Raw genomic sequence first — 19,627 nt, 5'->3', positions numbered from 1 at the left:
CCATGGGCTCCTGCAGTCCCAGGAGCCAGGCCCAGCAAAGACGTGACTTTCTCTGTGCCCTGTGCACCTTCAGGAAGTTCCCAGGGCTCCAGGGCTGACATCTCCTGAAAGACCGTGTGGTCACCCCCGGAAAATGCCCATTGAAGCAGACTAAAATAATCACCGATGGTCCCTCCCTAAACAGGGGAGAGAGACTGAGTTCAGCATTTCAGTTTGTCTCATCACAAGATGGTTATCTGAGAGGTGGAAATGTCCCACTCTGGAAGGGCCTGCTCCCATCTCATAAGAAGACAGGACACCTAGGCAGGGACAAGAAGGGAGTTCATTTATTCATGCCTTAGCAATTGGTTTTGAGGTGTCAAGCTAGGCATTCAATACTGATTTGGAAGCTCCTGGGAAGCAGTAGGATTCGGTTCCCTCTCATGCCCTCCACAGACTCACAGGAGGTGGGATTCCCCTTGCCCAGGTTTTGGGGTGCAGAGTGTGACTGTCTGCTTCTTGTCTAAGCTCCCATTGTAATCAATGGAGATGGAGGGTGGGAGTCAGTTGTTCATATGCAAACAGCTTCTGACATTGGAAGTGTCAGAGGTGGTCCAAGACATGTCTCCTTGCTCTGATGTAACAGCTCTGAAACCCACATCTTTCTGGGGCATCAGCTGCCAGGTGGAGAATCTCCTTGGCCATTCCAAATGACACTAGCTGCCTACTACTGCAAGAGCTCCGCTCACCCTGAAGCTGAGACCTGTGCAGATCCTGATGTTGCAAACAGCTGATGTAATTCAGTGCAGACACTTGGTTTAATGCAATGACAATAGGCCTGCAGGGCCATGTCACCTGCACGGGGTGCCCAGCACAACCACCATGTTTCTAGCAGATACAGCTCAGGACCTACAGGAAAATCATGCCACTCTGGAGTGGTTGCTGGACAAACGCCCCAGGGCATCTCGAGTCTCCTACCTCTTCCCAAGCAAAGGATTCCCACCACTGCCTTTAGGCAAAGTCTATTGCATCTACATCCAAGCATGCTGCAAAGATGGAAGGCACATTGCACCAAGGTCTCCACACATACTCCTACACTCTCCAATCCATCTAGTTCTCCTCTCCCTAAAGCTTTTCTCACCCCCCAGTTATGTGAACCGGGACCATACTAATGACGCAGCTACAGCGTGGCTAGATTGCAGGCTGTTCAGGCCCAAGGACCTTCTCAGTGGCACCTTGTCCTTCCTGGACATCTGGTAACTTCTATCACAGGCCCCAAGGTGCTGCAAAGTCATCTTGGGCACAAAACACTTTTGCTGCCACAGCTGCATGGTCCAGCTCTGTTTCTCCCTGGCCTTGGGTACTGCAGGGTTTGCTCTCTTAGTCAGTGCCTCATATCATCATTACATTGCCATCTGCTAGCTACACCAGCAGGTCTCTTGTCCTGAAGTGGGGCTTCTGCGTACATGGTGTCCTTGGCTCTGGGGAACAGGTTTCACTGTGGCAAGTCTGCACTCAGCCCTGGTGCCACAGCTGAGGTTCTGTAGCCCAAATACACACAAATGCACATAGACCAGTCCACAAACAAGAGGAAGGGGAGATGCACAGGCTGTCACAGAACTGCAAATCTTTAAGCAACCTGAAGAATTCTGTGGATCGCAGTCCCTGGTTCCTATGGGGAGACTTTAATCTCCCTGGCATTCATTGGGAGGGCAATGCAGCAGGGTGCAAACAGTCCAGGAGGATTCTGGAGGGTGTGGGCGACAACTTCCGAGCGCAGCTAAGCCCGTCAGGTCAACAAGGGTGACACCTTCCTGGACCTGGAACCTGAAAACAAAGAAGAACTGACCAGGGATGGGATAATCAGCGTCAGCCTTGCATGCAGTGGCCACGAGGTAGTGGAGTGTCTGCTCCTGAGGGGAGTGAGGAAGAAGAGTATCAGAGTCCAGACTTTGGATGTCAGAGGAGCAGACTTGGGCCTACTGGGAGGAGGAATGCTGGAGGAATTCCATGGGATGCAGCTCTGTAGGGCAAAGGAGCTCAGGAACGCTGGCAGGTCTTTAAAGACAGCATGCTGCAACCTCGAGAATGGCCCATACTGATACCCAGGAGAACAGGTAGACATCTCAGGAGACAGGGTGGCTAAACAGGGAACTCCTCACTGAGCTCCAGTACAAAAAGGCAGCACACAGGAATGGGCAGCAGGGAGAGGCTGCAAAGGGGGAATTCAGAAATATCGTCCAGGGAAGTGCAGAAGTGGTTAGGAAAGCCATAGCTCCTCTGGATTGATGCTTTCAAGGGATGTCAAAGGCACAAAGATGACCTGCTATTCCTTCAGAAACAGTAAAAGCATAAACAAGGAAAATGTGAGGCCACGGCTGAATGGGGCAGGGAATCTGGTATCAGCAGATGCAGATAGGTCTGGGGAACTCAATGCCTTTGCTTCAGTCTCCACCAACAAAGTCTCCCAGGCCACTGTGCTTAGAGTCAGGACTTGCAAGGAGAAAAACAACCAGCAGTGCCTGAGGGTTGAGTCAGGAATTATTTGCAAGAACACACGTCTACAGGATTGGATGAGCTTCAGCTAAGGGTGCTGAGAGAGCTGGCTGCTATCTAGTAAGGCCTCTCTATCATCTTGGAAAGCTGTGGGGACTCAGGGAGGTCCCAAAGACCAGGGAAAGGCCAATGTTGCATCCATCTTCAAAAAAGGCTGCAAGGACAAGCTGGGGAACTACAGGCCGTTCAGCCTCACTTTGATCAGGAGAGTGTCATGGACCAAGTCTTCTCTGATCCCCTTTGTAGGTAAAAAAAGGAGAAGAAGGTGACAGGGAACAGTCAGCATAGATTTACTGAGGGGAAATGATGTGAGCCTCACCAATGTCATGCCCTTCTGTGCTAAAAGAACTGTATTTGTGGATGAACAGAGAACAGTGAATGTCAGTTAACTCAAGTTTAGGAAGGCTCTTGACACTTTCTCCCACAGTATACTTGCACACCAGTTAGTTTGCAAGTTAGTCAGACAGCAGTGTGCCCGGGCAGCAAGGAATGCCGACTGCCTGAAACAGGCTGAAAGCCTCCGACAGAGCTGATGTCTTTGTCCCCTGTAGCTGTTGTCTCTGCCACTGAGGCCTATGAGTAGACACCAGGGCCTCACTGTCCCCTTGTCCCTTGCAGAGCCCAGGAGGTCTCATGTCATTGTCTTGCATGAATATTGCACACCCCAACCTGCACGCTGCCCCCAGGAAGAGCCATGGAAAACACGTGGGGGAAAGGATCTCCCTTCCCAGGGTCTCAGTGTCCATGCTTGGACATTTTGCTTGTAAAACACACCAAGGGTTAACATGGTATCAGAGCCACCTGCACATTTCCTTTGCCTACCTGTAATCAGTGATTACAATTTTCTGCTCTAATCAGCCTCCAGCGAGTCTTTCTTGCTAATGACCCTCAGTGGGATCTATTAACGCTCTACAAATGTTTGGGATTTTCTTCTGACTTTGACTTGAACATTTTGCTCAATCTCCTCTCCATAGCTGAGGATCATGGACTCAGCACCAAATACACCATGGGGCTCATTACAATGCCAAAAGCCCCAATGAACCACGTCTCTCTCTATAATTTTCTTCAAGTAATGTACGGCTAATTGGTTTCAGCAGTGTAGCTGAAAGACAGTGACTTCAGTTAGAACATAGTGTAAAGGGATTCCTGCTTTTAAAGGTTTTTAGGATTAGTATTCTTATTCAGCTTTCACAATAAGTGACAGCAACATTCTCCAAATGATATAGATGCAGTGTGTCTTTTAATGAAGTGTGGACATGCAGGAAAAGCAGTGTTCCCCGAGGTCAGACACTGCATGGACACTCTTCCTCCCCATCTCCCCACCCCTGCCATTTCTCTCATCAGCCACCTGGGACTTGCATCACTCCTGTTAAAGTCAAACCTTTCTCCACTGAAGTCTGCAAATGAACGTTACAGCTCATATGCCCCACTTCCCAGCTGCTTTCCTTAGAGAACGAGCTGCAAATAGACACAGAAGAATTTTTCTTAATTGCAAGCCAGAAGGGAAAAAAAAAGGCATGCTATAGTTTCGTAAAATTAATTACACTCCTCAACTGTATGCTAAGTCCAAGCTGCCTCCAATGAGGTCCCCTTTCCACAAGGGATAGCCTGGCTAGAAATGTTTTGGATAGATAGGAAATGCTAGAGAGAAACAGAATGAAGGACTTGCCCAGGGGAACAAACTCCTGAAAGACGGAGCAAGCGTTAAACTCCCCACAGTGCAAATCAGCAATGCGGTATGGGAATTAACAAAGAGTAATGGAAGGAGTTACAGTGCCCGGATAGTGTGCTGTAAAGGGATGTTAGAAATTAATAATGCAATCAGGACATGTGGAAACAGAGGAGAGAGCCATACAGCTGCTGGGGGTCCTGCAGCATGCTGGGGGCTGTGCTGCTCTTGACCATCCCAGACCAGGCTGTGTTTCTGCACAAAACTCTGGAAAACACTCTATGCAAGCCCTAGAGAAGAGGGATTTTCCTGGGCATTAAGAGCAACCCAGGCAGGACTCAGGCATATGAAGGGAAACCCATCCCACCCACACCAAACCCCCTGCTCTCAATCCTGGGACCTTCCTGGGCCCTCAGACCAGGAGCAGGAGGAGGTGTGGGAGCATGGCCACGTCCCAGACAAGCCTCTGTCAGGTCTTCAGCTCCACGACATGTCATAGCTTCAAGTGAGCTCTCTAAAGCAACACTTCCCATAGCCCTGGTGCACTGGCAAGACTTTGGGCAGACACCCAGGAGACAGGGCAGAGAAAGGACAGAGACCTCAGGGTGCACAGCTGGGCTCACAGCATCACGGAGGGGGTGCCACAGGCTGGATAAGCAACCCAAAGAAGTAAACGCGTCCTTCCTTTTACAATGACTTGGAAAGCCCCATCTCTGACAGTATTCAAGGGGGATGGAGTCTCCCTTCTGCAAGAGTCACCCCGGGATTGTGCAAAGACTAGGAAGAGCAGGAAGGCTGGTTGTAGGGACGTTCTCAAGCTTCAGCAGCTGCAGAGGTGGGAGCTGGTCACCTCACAAACTTCTGAGTGATCCCAAATGCAGGTCCTGTGGCACTGCACCGCCTTACAGGCTCTGCACTGGAGCCTGGACAGCAGTACTGTGGTGTGTGGGCATGTCCTGAGACGCCCAGAGTCAAAACTGTGGGAGATCCAGGGTGCCAGGACTGCACATCCGCCAATTGCGACAATGTCCTGGAGGGGGTCCAGGGTGCAAGGGAATGTACGCAAGGGAGAAGCACTACCTTGAGGTGACACAGAAAAGCCCATGGACAAACTCATGTAAAAGATGAGAAACAGCTTTCCCCAGGCTCAGCCAAAAGGAATGCAGGACAAAATTCATGGGAAATGGAAAACCCCCAAATTTGCTACCTGGGCTGGCCCATGGCTTTGGAGCCTGGCAGGGAGCAGGGTCCTGGAGAAAGCCCCATGGATGATGTGCGTTAAGGGCATTTTCACCCTTCTCTGGCATATTCTCTCTGTCTTAAGCACTGCAGATGGAGAAACCTTGTGGTGGATTTTTAAAAACTTTGGTGCCTAAAGGAGGAAGGCCATGTCCTCTCCCATGTTATCCTACTTTGACAAAAACAACGACCCACAGCAGAAACCAGTTTTGAGGCTCACGAAAGCACCTCAGCCAAAGGCCACACTTTGTGCTGTTTCATCCCACATGAATTTGATCCTGGCTTTGAAAAATGCCAAACTTTACACCAGCCTTGAAGCCGTGGATTCCCACACAGGTCTGCCCTGTGCAGAGACCTGTCAGTGCAGGGTTGTGGAAGTGACTTCTCCAGTGCCCCATTTGAGATATTTCACAGCCTTTGCCACCATCTGGAGACATTCCTGAAGGATTTATCAGCAGGTTCTGGAAAATGACTGGGGTGAAGGGAGGTGACTGCTTTCCAGGATGTTAGAGGAAATCTCTCTCTGCTCTCTCCCTGGCTGTGCCATCTGCATGGCAGTGACCTCCTGAGCGCCCAGATGACATGAGCTGAGGTCACAGTGGGATGTGCTGCATCACAGGGAGGTCTCCCTGATGCCACAGCAGTGCTCTCACTTCTCTGAGAGGCCTGGTTGCTGCTGGGCACCACTTTTGCACTCTCCACTGCTGGCCTTTGGAGCCACTCTGTAACAAGGAGAAGGGATGAGAGCTGTGTTGGGACCCCTCACCAACAGGCAGAAGAGCAGGGACATGTTGGAGAGGAGTTTTGGGTGATGAGATGGGAAGAGTGTTCTTCCTCCTTGGCTGGAGAGACAAGCTGAGGGCAAGAGGACAAGCAAGGTGGAGGACTGATGGACCAACACCATCAGCCCAGACTGCAGTTCCTTGTTCCCAGCACTCCTGCAGCTCTCCACTGAGAGTAAGGGCTTTGGGAGCTCCTTCCTGAGGGGTCACACAGGGACTGTTAACGGCAAAAAGGGCTGTGGATCTCAGGCTGGGGGGGGATGGCTGCAAAGGGTGGGGGCTGCCATGACAGCCCTGTTGTAGGGTCCCAGTGGGGCTGAAGGGGCAGGTGGATGCTGCCCTGCCCGGCCCTGCCCGGGGGCAGAGGGCCCTGTCCACAGGTTCTGGCACCCCAGCCATGCCCAGGGCCCCCGCACTGGCACCAGGGCCGGCACCAGCACCAGCCCCGGGGCTGCTCCTGCGCACCTGGCATGGTCCCCAGGCGCAGGGCAGCCAGGAGCCCTGTGGGGCCCCTGTGGCAGAGCCCAGCCCCTGCGGGGCAGCAGCCGGGCCCCAGGGCCCCGCACTGCCCAGGCACATGGCGATGGCATGCCCCCAGGCCCCGCTGCGCCCCACCACACCCCAGCTGCCGCCCACAACATGGAGCCCCACGGCGCAAGGGGGAGGGGAGGGGAGGGCCTGCCGGCCTGGTCACAGAGGGCTGCAGTGTTGCCATGGCATCACCCCCAGTGCTGCCCTCCAATTGGCTGGCAAGGGGAGGAGGCCGGGGTCATGAGCCCTGCTCTCAGGCCGGGCTGCAGAGCTGCTGAATCCCGGCTCTGCTGGTTCCCCCACTGAGATGCCCTGGCCGCAGTCCTTCCCCGTGTCTCAGAGTGTCAGGGCCCCAACCAGGAGAGTGCTTGTTGTCCTGGGGGTGTGAAGGATTTGCTGGGTGTGTTCAGCACTGGGGCAGGACCCAGACTTGGGAGTTGCGGGAAGGCTTCTCCCTCTGCCTGGGACATGAGGCCCTGCTGTCTGCAGCTCCATGGTCGCTGCTCCCATGCAATCCTGCTGTTAGGAGATGTTTCCCAGAATTACTTGCAGGCCTTTCTGCAATTGCTAAGTTTCACAGGCCAGGTGTAGGTGCTACCTAGGCAGGAGCTGATGTTCTCTTGGGGCAGTAACTGGTGCGTAAGGGGTGTTTTGCTGCACTGTGATCGTTGCGAGGCCCCAGGGTGAGTCTGTGCGGCCGCTCAGGAGGTGGCTGAGCCTTGGGGGAGGCAGGGGCAGCTGCAGGCGGCAATAGCCGCGTGGCTGGGCTGTGGGCAGGGAGGTCACGGCTGTCTGCGAGAGCTGGGCCAGGAGATCCCCAGTGTCAAATCAGCTCTTGGTCAGTAGCTGCCAGGCCAGCAGGAGACTTGTGGCTCTGCTGTTGATGATGAGGTCACTTGTGCCTGAGTCCCTGATAGGCCAGCAGCAGGCAAATGGGTGTGGAAGCAGATTGTGATCTCTCCTGGGTCAGAGTACCTGGTAGGGCAGCAGCATGTTCATGACAGGGGAAGTCATTTCAAGGAAAATTGTGTCTCTGAGGCCCTTAGACCATCAGCAGGCACCTGGTGGGGCTATGGACTTATGAGGTCACTTCTCTCTGAGCAGCTGCTAGGCCAGGAGAAGGCACATGGCTTGGATGGTGGTGGTGAGGTCACTTCTGGGTTTGGTGAGTGTGCCGGGAGGAGGGATTGACACCCAAAGAGCTCTACAGCAGGATAGAGACGCAACTAGTAAATCAAGCAGAAGCAGATAATATTCCACACCATCTGTCACAAATGTTATTCCACTGCCTCATCATGAATTAGTACTGCTACGTTTAAAATGTGGATGATGTTCACTGGTGAATGTAGACATGGATTTTAACCATGCACTTCTTCCTAAGTACAGGCTTACAGCCTGCTGCCGGTGGGTGAGGGAGTCCAGCTAGAATTTTTACGCTGCTAAATGAGTGAAGTGCTGGTGTGAGCAGTGACATTGGCAATCTCTGATTTTATGTGTTAGTGTGCTGCGGAATGTTCTTCCACATCAAAATACCAGGGGGCTGCGGAGATTTTTCTCCCAGATCTGAAGGATATCTCTGTCCTTGGATTCCTGGAGGTGGGAAGTGAGCAGGGCAGGGCTGTTCGGGACTGTTCAGAGGAAGTCCCCGTTGGAAGGTCTGGGAGGACTGGAAGGGAATGGAAGGGCTGGAGAGTTGGTCTGTGTGTGTTTAGGGGCCCTGGGGGTGCCCTGGCTGCTGCCACGTGTGGTGCTGTGCCCTGTGTGTCCCTGCTGCAGAGGCACGTGTTGGCTCTGGGAGGCGAGGGGTCAGAGGTTTGGTGTGTCACAGTGGTGGGGTGCCCTGTGCTCGGGATGGGTGGTGGCTCCAGTGTCTTTGTACTTATCATGAGAGGAAGTGTCTGGAGAGAGCAGTGCTGTGCGTGGGGAGTGCTGCCAGGCTGGGGAGCTGGGGAGCCCTTGGAGAGGAGGAGGTGACTTGGCTCGCAGGGCCCAGGCTACTCTGGTGGCGAGAGCCAGGGATGCTGGCAGCCTTCTGCCTTCTGTGCGCTGAGGTTCAGGCCTGGAGTTTCCTCTGCTTTTGTCATGATCTGCAGCCAGATATGCCACATAGACTGTGAAATACACAGAAATATGCAGCTTAGAGTATTTGGAGTAAAAGAGGTCATCTTTCAGAAGGGGTTCCTTGTTGGAGATTCTTGAAGTTAGCACCTCTGGGATCTGTCCAGCCACAAGTATTTTTAGGCGAGAGGCACAGCAGTTGCCTCACTCTCTTATTAGCAAAGGCTAAGGGGGGATACTGCCCATATACCTAATTGGTGCAGACACTCTTTTCTTCTCTTGTGCCAGGACCCTAGAAGCTCTTTGCTAACAATGCAGTAGTATCCCCCCAGTTAGCCCTTACTTAACCTTCCGATTAACCCCCCCTACAATCCAGTGAATTATAGAGAGGATCTTGAGCTCTTCCTGCTGAAGGCCTCACTGCTTCGGGGCTCTGTGCTGCAACCTGCACCCTGCACACTGCCCACTGCCCTGGGCTCTGACACAAGACATCCAGGGCCTGACATCCATCAGGAGGCTGCAGAGAGCAGTTTAGATCACGTGGGACTTTTTTCACCCACACAGTTACCAAGCAAATGGTCTTGCCACAGTGCAGAACTCAGAGGCACCCTTTCAAGTGGCAGTGCCAGTCATTAGCTTTTAAAATGGGCAAAATAAGGGAAACTTCCAAAGACAAAGTATTTCTTCAGAAAATAATTGGCCTTTAAAACCACTTCTCCCAGATGTGCAGTGACTACAGTGAGTTGTGATGCTCAAGCACTTGCCTGCAAGTCAGCAGGAAAGACTTTATGGGTCATAGCTGAGAATCAGCTTGGAAAGCTGAAGGTGTTTAATGCAAATAACTTGCAAATCCCCTCAGAATTAAGTTCTCCACCTTTTCACATGCCCCGCTCTTCTCTGAGGGAGTCATTTTTGACCTGATAGATCAAGTGTCCAACTCAGCTGAGCACGTTTTGCAGTGTGTCACTGAGCTGGCTGAGGCCTGCAGGTTCTGAAGCTCCTGCCTGATCAGCTCAGGCACAGCCTGGGTCTTAGCTCACTTGGGGACTCTTCTTTGCAAGTGAACTCCCTCTGAGATGACATCCCAAGTGTGGATCTGAGGCTAATTTGGACAAAGGTGCCCTCTCGACAGTGAGGTGTGGATAAAAGCAAGTGAGGGTCAGTTCCTTCTGGAGTGGTGCAGGACTGTCCCAGCAGGCCTTGCACAGTTAAACTGACCCACCCATCATCAAACTGTACATTAGAGCACATAGTGTGACTCCTTCTTGGTATCACACTATATAAAACCCCTTGCAGCTGGTAGTAATCATCATGCAAAACTTTGGGAACACTGAGGTGTCACTGAGCTGAACCTTCCAGATCCTGCCTGTGCTGTCCCTGGGCTGCAGGGGCAGCACCCTGGGCTCGGAGGAGACCTAGGTGAGGAGCTGTGGGCTGCTCGGTGGCAGGTCCGCTGCAGAGGTGAGAGTCCTGAGCAGGGTGGCCGTGAGCTGTGCCTGCCTGCCTGCCGGCCGCGGGCTGGTGGGGTGGCTGCAGCAGAGGTGCCCTCACAATCAGCACCCAGACGGGTTTGTTTCACCTGCATCTCCCCCTTCCCCTCCCCAGGACTGTCATTTCTGGTGGGTGGGCTCTCTGAGGTGCTGGGTGACATCACAATGCCTGCTGGCCAGCACATCTGCTGAGGGCCAATCAGGCTGCTGCAGTGGCAGTGACCTCACAACCAACACTGCAGCCAGGTCCCCTTTAACTGCCTCTCCCCATCCTCCTGCCCGTCTATCATGTCTGGTGGGATGAGTGATGGTGTGATTCTCTTCTTGTCCTCAAAATCTCTCCCACCAAAACCCAGCCCATGAGGTTCCTCTACAGGAGGTGACCTCACCATCAGCACTGCAGAGGTGTCACTTCTATCTTTTTCTCCCCCACCCCTCTTCTGATTTGTCCTCTTTTCTGGGTCCCACATTCAACATCCCAGCCATGTCCCTTTACTGTCCCTCTCCCCTGTCCCCATGGAATTACACACACGTGGTGGGACAGTTCATGTGGCAAGATGAAAATGGGCTCCTGGGGAAGGCAGGCTGGGGTGGCGAGGAGGTGCAGGTGTGCTCTGTGCAAAGGGGTGGCTGGAGTGCACAGGGCTTTACCTTGGAGAAGGTGATGAGCCGGTCAAGACCTTGTAGGAAGGACAAGAGGACACAGCAGTCTGGGTGACATTCTGGTCAGCGATTCAGCTCATTCAGGCTCTGCTTGGCAGGATCCAACAGGAGACTTCCCTGGAGGGCAGAGGGGCCACGAGGCCTCTGTAAAGACAGACTAGGCAGAGGAAGAGAGGACAGAGAGGCAGAAGAAGAGAAGAAATATGTCAGTATGAATACAGTAATTTCTCAGAAGAGAGTTTGTCCAATCAGAGTGTTGCCAGGAAGTGTACCATGAGGAAGAAAATAGACATAAACATGTAAACTCACATAGAGTAATTTCTGTAGTACATGCATATGGTGCTACCAATCAAAATGAAATAAATTATTCATTAGAATTAATAAAGAATGTTTGGAGTGCTGAAAACAGAGATTTGTTTCGGTTCTTGCATAGAAATATTTTTGGCATAGATTTCACCCAGTGATGAGAAGTTTACTTTCAGACCTTTATAGATACATACAGAGGCCATTGCTGCCTGAGATGCCCTGTGTAGCTGTGTTCCCATGTGGTGCTGAGAAATGTGACCCAGAAACTATGGGAACCTTTCTGCAGCATTGGCTGGTCACCAGGAGAAGCATCTCCAGACCTCTCAGTTGGACAACTTTTTTCTTTCAATTGACTAGAAAGGGAAGTCCAGACAACTGGGTTAGCCAGAGACATCTGCACTGAAGGGGTCTGGCACTGGGTGAGATAATTCCCATCCCTGTTGTCACCTCAAATGGTGTCACACTTCATTTATCATGGAGGGAATGAAAAGGGAGTGTGGATAGATGTTTAGAGACTGCTTTAAGACATCGCTGTAACACAGGTACATTGAGATTCGTGCAAATTAGGCCATAAATAAGTAGAACATTTTATTGAAGCCTTTATCAGCTTGCTTTCCTCTATTAGCTGTGAAAGCTCCACACCTCATGGTGCGACTCGCTGTGTGTAAAGAGCAAGGAGCAGCAAGAATGATCCAGGGCAGGGAGTGGTTAGAGGGGCACTGGACTCATGCAAGACATAAAAACAGTATTTTTAATAGTGTAGGCCTTATTATAAAAGAAATCTTTAGAAACTGTGAATAAAAATGAAACAAGAAGGAAACTGGATAAAATAAGCAAAAAATATGTTTTGATACACTTTTCAGCTTTTTTTTTTTTTTTTTTTTTTTAAAGCAAAGTGACTTCCAGAGCTGGGGTGGGATGCAGTCAGAGGGTCATGGACATGCCGTGCCATTGCAGGTGCCCTGCTCCCCTCTGCCCAGCCTCCCTCTGCAGCTCCCAGGGGCTCCGGGCTCCTGCAGGTCGCCTGTGAGAGCTGGCAGGCCCAGGCAGGTGCCTCAGACACACCGGGGCCTCTCCAAGTGCCACTGGGTGCTTGTGGTTGGACACCTGAACTCGGCCTGGAAAGGTGAAGAACTGTTTTCAATGTTAAAAAATATATGCCCACTTTCATCAGCTCACATGATTGGCTAATTTTAATGTCAATGTTTTCCGATGATGAAATTGTGGAAACCTTCCAGAAAAGTAATAAACTTGGGAGAAGAAATATTGATCTGCCCTTGACCTTGTGTTTCCACTGCTCTGTCTATTAGGCTGTGGATGTAATCTCAGTGATCTTTCATGTATTTCCACATGTCCTGATTAAATTGGTCATTTCTAAAGTCATCTTTGCATCAGACTTTCTGGGCATATGCCCTTTCCATCGTTTCCCAGTTTTCCTCCTACCCTTGCTCTTTATCATTCAGATACCTCTCAACTCTCCAGTTGCTGCTCTGAGCTGCTAGGAGTCTGAAGCTTGCCTCATCTTTCACCAGTCTCATCGTCTCTTTAGCCACTTCCTTTGTTCTGTTTTTTTTTTGGTTTTGTTTGTTTGTTTGTTTTTTGTTTGTTTGTTTCCTATCTATCTGTCAAAAACATTTCAAGGAAGGTTATGTCTTGTGAGGAGTGAAGCTCACTAGAGGCAGCTTGGACTTGACATACACTTGAGGACAGTCTCTTTCATTAAGCTGTTTCGAATTTTATTTTTGTTTCATTGCAATAAAGACAAATCCTTCTGTGCCTGTTTGCAGCTAGTTCTCTAAGGAAAGCAGGTGGGAATTGGTGCACATGAGCTGTAACCTTCAGCTACAGACCTGAGAGGAAAAAGCTTACATTTTAACCAGAGTGCTCTAAGTCCCCAGTGGCTGATGAAGGAATTGGCAGGGCTGGGGAGCTGGGGAGGAAGGTTGTCCATACCTCTTTCCTATAAAAAATACTGCTTTTCCTACATGTCCAGACTTCATTCAGAGACCCAGTGGGTCAGTATGAATTGGAGAATGTGGGTATTGCTTATTCTGAAAACTGAAGAATAAAGAAAGCTTCAGAAGCAGACATCTTTCTTTTTCAGGTGCTCATTGAAATCTGCCTAATTTCAATACTCCACTGAAAGCTTCCCAATTAGCCACACGAGGCTTGAAGAACTGAAGCAAATTATGGAAAGAGACATGACTCCTTAGAGGGTTTTTAATGACCCCTCGGGTGTATTTGGTGCTGAGCCCATGAACCGCAGATGCTGAGAGGAAGCTGAACAAACCTCTCAAGAAGTTAAAGTCAAAAGCAAATCCCAAGTTTCTTGGAGCGTTAACAGGTCCCATTGAGGGCCATTACTGACAAAGTCTCCCTGGAGGCTGATTAGAGCAGAAAGTTGGAGGCCCTGATTGCAGGCAGGCAAAGGCAATGTGCAGGTGGCTGTGATGCCAAGTCAGCCTTGATGTGTGTTATCCAGCAGAGCAGCCAGGCACTGACCCCCAGCCCCTGGGTAGGGTGATTCTTTCCATCCTGCATTGCTCAGGGCTCTTCCTGGGGGCCGGTGTGCACATGAGGGTACACAATGCCAAGTGCAGAACCATGATACGGCACCTCCTGAGCTCCCAAGGGACAAAGAGGCAGCAAGGCCACAGTGCTTTAAGGAATGGTGTCTTCTCGTGGGCTTCGGTGGCAGAGACACCAGGCATAGCCAGGAGGACAAAGACCTCACTGTGTTGGGAGCTTTCAGCCTTGGCAGTGCCCCTGGCCACCTCCACCACAGGCTGTCCTATGCTTTCCCACACCTGTGCCTGTTTCCCTGTGTACTGTAGACACCCAGACTGCTTCCTAACCTTGCTCTCACCCCGGAGTGTCCCAATCTCTCCTGATGTCTTCCTGTCCTCACTTGCTTCTCCTTGAAACACAAAGCCAGGGGCTGATCACAGACTCCCTCTGGGTGACCTGTTGCACCACAGCACTCTCCTAGGAGTGACATTCTTTTTACTTGAAGTCCAGTCTGAATCTCTCAAGCTGCAGCTTGTGCCTCTTTCCCCTTCTCATGCTGTTTCCCACTACCAAAAAAAGCTCCATCATCTCTGAAACCACCCTTCAAGCACTCACAGGCTCCTACTCTACTACCTCCGCTTCATCAGGATAAAGAAGGTGAGGTGTCTCCACCTCTCCTCATTGACAGGGTTATTTCTGCCTAGGCACAGGACTTGATATTTCTCTTCTAAATCTTCATGAGGTATCTGTTGTCTGAATCACCTGAGTGCCTCAAAATCCTTCTGGACTGAAGCTCCTCTGTGTCAAAAAAAAAAACAAACAAAAAATACAACAAAACAAAACAGAGCCAATGGGTTCAGGGCAAGCAGGAGTGGGTTGATTGTATGGGAAGGGATCAGGATTATAACGGAGACAAACTGAGAAGGGGGGGGAGAAAAAAATGAAATTAAAAGTGAATCAAAGGGTTCATCAGGGCGGTTTGGGAATTCCTGGCAAGAAGCCCTGCATCTGGACAATTCCACCTGGAGGAGGACAAGAAAGCAGGCCTGCTTCCACTGTCACAGGGAACCTGTGTGCTTTCCCTGACATCAACAAATGAAGATCGAGAGTGGGAAGTATCATGGACCCCTTCAGGGTGGAAGGAACCTCAGGAGGTCTCTAGACCAATCTGTTTGCACAGGTTCTCTGGGCAACCACTTCCAAAGCTTCACCATCCTCATAGTGGAAAAGCTTTTCCTCATGTCCTGCACGAATGTCTTTTCTTTCTACTTATGCCCATTTTTTGTCTCTTGTCCTCCCCCCATGCACCTTGGTGAAGAACCTGGCTCCATCTTCTGGATGACCTCCTCATAGCCATTGGAAGGCTGCTATGAGATCCCTCCAATGACATCTCTTCTGCAAGTTGAAGAAGCCCCATATCCTCACAGAGGAATTGCTCCAGTTCCCCAACTACTCTGAGGGCACTCAGCCAAATTCACTCCCAGTTATCAAGCTCTTTCTTTTCCTGGGAACCCAACACTGGATGCAGTATTCTCTACGTGGTCTAATGAATACTGACTAGAAGGTGATCCTCATTTCCCTCTACTTCCTGGCTATGCTCCTGCTCAGACAGACCACGATGCTTCTGGCCTTCTTTGATGCCAGGGAACGATGCTTGCTCATGTTTTGCCTCTGTTGCCCAGGACCGTCAGGTCCTTTTCCACAGAGCTGCTCCCCAGGCACTCAGGCCCCAGCCTGTAACACTGTGGGGTGTTGGTTTCTCCCAGGTGCAAGACCTGGCATTTGTCCTTGTTGAATTCCATGAGGTTCCTGACAGCCCATTCCTCCTGCCTGTCCAGCTCCCTCTGAATGGCAGCCCTCAAGCATATGACTGGGCCCCCCGCCTCCAGTTTGGGGTCATCCACAAGTATGATGAATGTTACCTCCTGCATGTAACTAGTACAGATGATAAACAGGACAAGTTTCTGGAGAGATCAGTGATGCTCCACTTCTCCCTGGCCTCCAGGAAGAGTGCTACCCATTCACCACTGCCCTCTGAGCCTGACCATCCAAGCAGCTTCTACGCATCCGGTTGTCTACTCTTCTAGCCTATAACATTCTAACATGCATGCAAGAATATTGTGGAAGACAGTGCCAAACACCTTGCTAAAGTCGAGGAAGAAGAGATTTACTCTTCTCCATCCACAAATACCATTATTTTTTCATAGCGGGCAATCAGGTTGGTGTGGCACAATCTTCCCTGGGTAAATCAATGCTACGTGTTCTCAGGCACCTTTTCTCCTTCATGTGCCCAGAAATGTGACCTGGGAGCATTCATTCCATGGCTCACTCCTCACCAAAGTGAGGCTGAACTGCCTGCAGCTCCCCAGGTTGCCCTTGTGGCCTTTTTGGAAGATGGATGCAACTTTTGCCTTTCTGCAGTCATTGGGACTTCGCCCCATCTCCACAACCTTGCAAAGATGGTAGCAAGTGGCCTTGCAGTGACAGCAGTCAGTTCTCACAGTATCTTCACATGCAGCCCATCCAACCCCCCTGACTGGTGTAGTTTGAGTTCTCACAAGGAATCCCTCACTAACCTCACCCACCACTGGCTGTTTTTCTCCTCTGGAGTCCTGACTCAAGGCACAACAGCCCAGGAGACTTTGCTTGTGGAAACGGAAGCTAACCATGGGTTGAGTTCCTCAGACCTATCTGCATCTGCTGCTACAAGATTCCCTGTCCTATTTAACAGTGAGGACACATTTCCCTTTTTATTCTTTGATTCTTACTGGAGCAGTAGCAGCTCATCTCCATGCCCTTGACATCCCCTGCAAGTGTCAATCCTAAGTGAGCTTTTTCTTCCCTAACACCAAGCCTATGATGCTGGACAATATTTCTGAATTCCTCCTTGGCCTCTCCCTTCTTCCCCCTGCTGTATGCTGCCCTGTTACCCTGACTGGTCATGGTGACACTTGTTACCAAGAGCCAAAGACACCATGTGTGCCATGGCCCCACTTCAGAGCAGAGCCATGCTGGCATAGATAGCAGGTGGCAATGTAATGGTGAAAGGAGCTTCCCACTAAGAGAGCAAACCCTGCAGTGCCCAAGGCCAAGGAGAAACAGAGCTGGGCTGTGCTGAAATGGCAGGAAGGGGCTTGCTGCCTGAGCTGATTCACAGCACCATGGGGACTATGACAGAAGTGAATCCACCTCCAAGCAGGACAAGGTGCCTCTGAAGAAGTCTCTGGGCCTGGGAAGCCTGAGATCCAGGCACTCTGTGGACATCATTAGCCCAGTCTGGTCTAGTGATGTGCCTTTCCCATTTATGCAGCACACTTGGATGCAGATGGGAGGGACTTGGCCTAAAGGCAGTGGTGGGATTCATTTGTTTGGGCACAGGTAGAAAAACCTGAGATAACCTGGGACATTTGCCCAGCAACCCCTCCAAAAGGGCACTGTTTTCCCATAGGTCCCACCCATGCAGTTGTGCTAGAAACCCCAGACATCCGACATGGACCTGCCTGTTAATTTTGATGTCATTATACCAAGTGTCTGCACTGAATTACATCAGCAGTTTGCACTGTAGGCATCTCTGTGTGTCTCGGCTTCATAGTGAGTGGTGCTCGAACAGTAGTGGGCATCTAGTGTCCTTTGAGATGGGCAAGGAAGTTCCCCATCTCGTCCCCACCTGATGCTGCAGGAGGATGGGGGTCACACAGTCACTCCAACAGAGCAGGCAGATACTGGCACATGCCTTGGACCATCTCTGTCTCTTCACATGTCACCAAGTATTTGTGTGTGGGCAACTGACTCCCACCCTCCATCTCCAGTGACTCCACTGGGAGCTTAGACAAGGAGCTCATGGGCAGATCTCTCTGTTGTGCACGCTTCAGCTTGGGCAAGGGGAATCTCACCTCCTGTGTGTTTGTGGATATAATGTGAGGGATCTGAATCCCACTCCAGCCCAGCAGCTTCTAAACCATCATGAGATGCCCAGATTGACTCATCTGAATCAATACCTGAACCATGACATCAATGAATCCCTTCTTTTCCCTGTCTAGGTGTCCTGCCTAGTGAAGAGATGGGAATAGGGGCTTCCAGAGTGGGATGTTTCCACCTCTTGCAAATAACCATCCTCTGATGAGACAAATTGCGATGCTGGCCTCAGTCTGCCTTCAGTGTTTAGAGAGGGACCATTGGTGATTATTTTAGTTTATTGCGGTGAACATTTCCCAGGAGGAGGGAGCACAAGGGACAGAGAAATTTGTGTCTTCAGCTGGGCCTCTGCTCCTGAGCAGGGCCAGGCTCCTGGGATGCAGGGAGCTCATGGCAACCTGGCAGCACTGCCCAGACACAGCTATGTGCAGGAGCAGCTCCTCTGCCAAGAGCAGCAGGGCTGCGGGCACTGCCTGCTGCTGCTGACATGAGATGAGAGAAGGCAGAGAGAAGTGGAAGGCAGTGTGGAGTGGGAGGACAGAGGAGAGCTCATTGTGGGAGGAATCTTCACAGCCCTTTGCACGGTAAGTCTCTGGCTGCAGGGTGATGCTACTGAGGTTCCTGGAGGGATCTTCTGAACGCAGCCCATAACATGGGGTGATAGGCATTTTAACGCTCTCTCTCCTGGATTCTCCAGGGCATAGCAGGAGGAGGAGATGCTTCAGAGGAGGGATTCCCTGCCTCAGTATCACAGGGACAGGGCATCCTGCTACCTTCTTCCGGAGATACTGCAGCAGTGTGCTGCTGGGGTGGGCACCCAGGTCTGCGCAGGGCAGTGATTCAGAGTGGCATCCCTGTGCCCCAGGGTGCTGTGTGCTGAGGGCAATGACTCTGCCGCCTGCGACGGTCAGCACTCAGCCTGCCTGGGGAGCTCCCCACGGTGCTGCAGGGAGAAGCTCTGGGTGGGAGGATCGACCCCTGGCCAGGCAGGTTCGTTCTCCCATCAAGAGGGTGCTGCATGGGTCAAGGCTGCGCACAGCTCTAGCTCATGCACAGGACATGTCCAAGGGGTGTTTGCAAGAGGCAGATCAAGAGAAGGGTTACTTGAAAGGGAAGGAGCTTTCCTTCTGGTGTCTGTGCTTTCCGTTTTCTCCCTAATTTTAGCAGGGAGGAAAAAGGAGAGTGTTCTGTTTTGGCAAGGAACTGGGACTCACAAACCTTCCCTCTCAGAGATCAGGAGGTCTGGGAGAAAGCTCAGCAAACCCCTTCAACCCCACCTCCACCTACAGACAGCATCAGCATCAGCTGTGTGGTCTCCCTGGGGTTTATGTTACCTGCTCCTTAGGAACTGCAGGCACAGAGATGCCTCTGGACAGTGCACTGTCCCAGGAGGTTTCTGTCAGGCAGATCTGAGCACACAAAAGTTGTGATGTGGTCTGTGAGCACTGCCTGGGAAAAGATGTTGGGAGAGAGAAAGGTCCCAGCAGGGACTGCTCCAGGCAGCAGAGACAGGCAAGGAAGGAGAGCGAACTGCTAACAGAATCATCGTGGGAGGATGGATTTGGGCAAGTCATGGTCAGTCCCTCCAATGCAAACACATTGCACTGAGCAAGCCCCCCATGTCTCTGCTCCCACCCAGCAGACCCTCTGCCCTGAGAACTGTGAAATCCAGGCTATGAGCTGCCTCCTCCGCAACCAGACCTCCAGCAGAGGAGAGGGGCATCCCTCCTGCCAGGGGCCTGTTTAGTGCTGCCCAACAAAGGGGCTGAGAGTGACTGCCCTGCGATGTCACCCTCTGCCAGGTGGCATGCCCAGCAGGGTAAGGTGAAGGCTTTCCCGGGTGAAGGCTTTCCTGGGTGTCCCTCTGTCTCTCTCCTTGCCTCCCTTGGCAGCAGGATCATGGTGTTGCTCCTTGGTTCTTCTGTTCATGC

Source organism: Dromaius novaehollandiae, unplaced genomic scaffold (assembly GCF_036370855.1).
Source record: "Dromaius novaehollandiae isolate bDroNov1 unplaced genomic scaffold, bDroNov1.hap1 HAP1_SCAFFOLD_37, whole genome shotgun sequence".
NCBI lineage: Eukaryota > Metazoa > Chordata > Aves > Casuariiformes > Dromaiidae > Dromaius > Dromaius novaehollandiae.
This window is presented reverse-complemented; position numbering follows the sequence as displayed.